This window comes from Phragmites australis, chromosome 15 (assembly GCF_958298935.1).
Source record: "Phragmites australis chromosome 15, lpPhrAust1.1, whole genome shotgun sequence".
Taxonomy (NCBI): Eukaryota; Viridiplantae; Streptophyta; class Magnoliopsida; order Poales; family Poaceae; genus Phragmites; species Phragmites australis.
Window position 1 is genome coordinate 21197313 of NC_084935.1, and position 3095 is coordinate 21200407.

Below are 3095 nucleotides of genomic sequence, written 5' to 3' on the forward strand. Positions count from 1 at the left end.
GTGAGGGTCGTAGGATGCGAGCCACTCATGATACCATGAAAACGTGGAAGTGTTTTGGAAGATCTCACAATGAATAATCATTGATCGGTCATTGGTTACATATACACACAGAGCCTCAAAAGTAAGCAACAAACACAAGATATTAACTAACCAAATATAGCTGGTTTGTTGCCTAGAGGAGCCGATCTTCAGGGGTCACCGATCCTGTGTTTATCTGGACGTCAGGCATGCAGCCGCATGCTGTTGTAGCGCAAGCACGGCGAACACGTCACGCTAACACACCCAAGTTCTCCATAACCAATGCTAAGCACATAATGTATCAGGTCGAATTCCATCAATATATTGTCATCAGCTGATTGTTTCATGCTGAATATGAGAAAAGCATGGCAGCTAGATCTCCTACATGAATATCGAACTGCAAATATGTTGCGAATTATGTAACATCGATGCCATCAGCTCTACAAACATTAAAACAGCCACACTTCAACCAGATCCTAATATCATATACCAAGGATCATCCCAAAAAGATACATTCCCAAAATCTTAATATCATGTACACCCGCTGCTTTCAAAACACTTCATCCAAACTGACGCTATAAATGCGGGACAGCCGATTAACCCAGCCATTCAGTATGGCGGTGTCCACAGCCTCAAGCTTCCTGTACTTTCAACTCAGATTGTCCTCCTGCTGCTTTGCGAGTAATTCCTCCTCTTCCAGTTGATGCTATTAGGATTCAACAAAATAATAAGCATAGGCGCAATGCCAAAAGAAATCATGAAGTACTAATTCATCAGTGATGCAAATAGTGAACAAGAAAACACATAACATGCAAGAACTGTGACATGACTAAGATAACATTGACTCGTACTATTTTACTGCAGAAAAACTTCTGAAGTATGAATTTTAGTGATATGTATCATATAATTCTATTCTGAAAACTTCTTTGGGAAAGAATGATAGCTATTCAAGTTCATAGAATTTAGGAACTGAGGGTCTAGAGGCAAAGCTGCAAACCAAGAACAAGATTTTACCTTGATTAATGCTAAGTTATCCACCTCATGTCTCTTGGACATTAACTTGAACTTTCTGGCATTCTCATAGTCAGGGTCTGTAGGGCCCACCCAACAGAATTCTAACTTACTACCAGGTCTCCTGGGACGGTCATTGAACATTTCAGCTGTGGCACACTTCCCCCTCACAAGGCTTGGCATCCCAAACATAATGAATGGGAACTCATGCAGCATATTGACCACGGATTCAGCATCTTTTCACTTTCCATCTCTACTACTACCTCCATTTTTAAATAGATATCATTTTAGGTTTTTAAGGTGGTGTTTTACTAGAGTACCCGTATTAAAGGCTATCGTAAAGTGGAGTTTTAATTTAATGAGTGTGGTGGATTGATGACTTATATGTAATTGATTGAATATTGGAGAAATTAAGAGAGGTAAATATATCATTTATGAAAGAATTTATTGTAACCTAGTTCTGTATGCCAAAAGCTAAAATAATATCTAAAAGAAAACGAAGGTAGTAATACAGATTGAGGAATGTCGTATGGAACTGTGTGGTTGACCAAAAAATTGGCATTTCTGACACTCCCAAATTGATTCAAAGTTATCTTGATGACTGCTTCGGTAGCTAAATGAGACAAGTTGTAAAGGTATACAGTTCTCCTGACCTTCTCCTCCAACTTTTATGGCCTCCAAGTTTGCAGCGCTGGTACTTTGTTCCACAGCTTGGACAACAGACGTAAAAGGCTTCATTCCACAAGTGTTCTGGCTGGTGTCAGTAGCATGTACCGCAGAGGTACGCAGCTTTTTGCTAGATTTCATGTCATTAGCCAGAACAACTGGTCTTCTGCTTGAGGCATTGCTTCTAGCTTTAGCAGATAGCTTCTCAGTGGCAGCGCTGTTTCTAGCTTCTTCAAAAAGGCTATTCCCCACGGAGTTGTCATTTGCCTCCTCACACTTCACTGCAGAAGTTGTGAGGTTCTTGCTTGGGTTGTTGAATGTTGGTCGTAGCCTCTTCGGGTAAACCCTTACTTGAGGTGTTGCTGTTTGTCTCATAATGCAGCGTATTGCTCAGTATATTATTGCTAGAATCTTCATAAGGCCTCATTCAGGAGTTGTTCTTTTCCACTTCACCCTGCATTCCGGTGATTGCCAGGTTCTTTCTTGGGATGTTATCAGTAGCTATGCATGATTCCTTCATTAGTGTTTTGTTGCAGTTCTCAGGAGGCAGCCCCTTGCTCAGGTTGGTTTTGTTTCCCTCTTCACGCGACCCCTTACTTACATGGAAACTGCTTTCCTCTTTACCCTGCACTCCAGTTGTGGTTGACAGTGTTCTGCTCAGGTTGTTGCTGTTTGCCTCTTTACACAGCCCTTGTCCTGAGGGATTGCTGTTTGCCCCTTTACACAGCCCTTGTCCTGAGGGATTGACCTTCACTTTGCTGTTTGCCTCTTTACACAGCCCTTGTCCTGAGGGACTGCTGTTTGCCTCCTCAACCTTAACTTTAGTGGGCATAAAGGTCGTGCTTTGGGTGTTGTTATCAGTCTGTTCAGGTACTTTCTTAGCGGGGAGGTTTTTAGTATCTTCAGTACTCCTGTGCTCATGGTCTGAAGGTCATCGGACAACCTCTTTCTTGGTGGTAGACACATATGAATTTTCTTCCCGGGTGAGCAAAATTTACTGTCATTGGTATCCTTATTTGAGAAATCAAGTTGAAATACATTCTGATTTATTGGTGACGAGTGATTGATATTGTTATTTATATAGTTGAATGATCTTCAGTTTTGCATGAGCTTTGATGTGATTTGAATTGATTTGGGATTTAATTTGAGCATACTGATTATGAACTAATTGAAATGGAATTGGAGATATGTGTTTACTTGTTTCATGATGTGCAGATGATAGATACAACTTGGCGATTGACGGCGGAATAATCGGGGCCCAGCGGAATGCTTGATGCCGGATGATCAAGGATGATTCTAGCTGAACACGTGGAGATCAAGCAAAGCATGGAAAGCGGATGAAGATGACGTATTGACAAAGTCAAGCGAAAAGGATGCCGGTGCAAGTAACAAGGTGGCCC

General features: G+C 41.5%; 1 pseudogene; it reads right to left on the reverse strand.

Annotated features, from left to right (window-relative positions):
• Positions 1-568: 568 nt before the first annotated feature.
• On the reverse strand, positions 569-2527 carry LOC133892196 (uncharacterized; annotated as a pseudogene).
• Between the last annotated feature and the right edge of the window lie 568 nt (positions 2528-3095).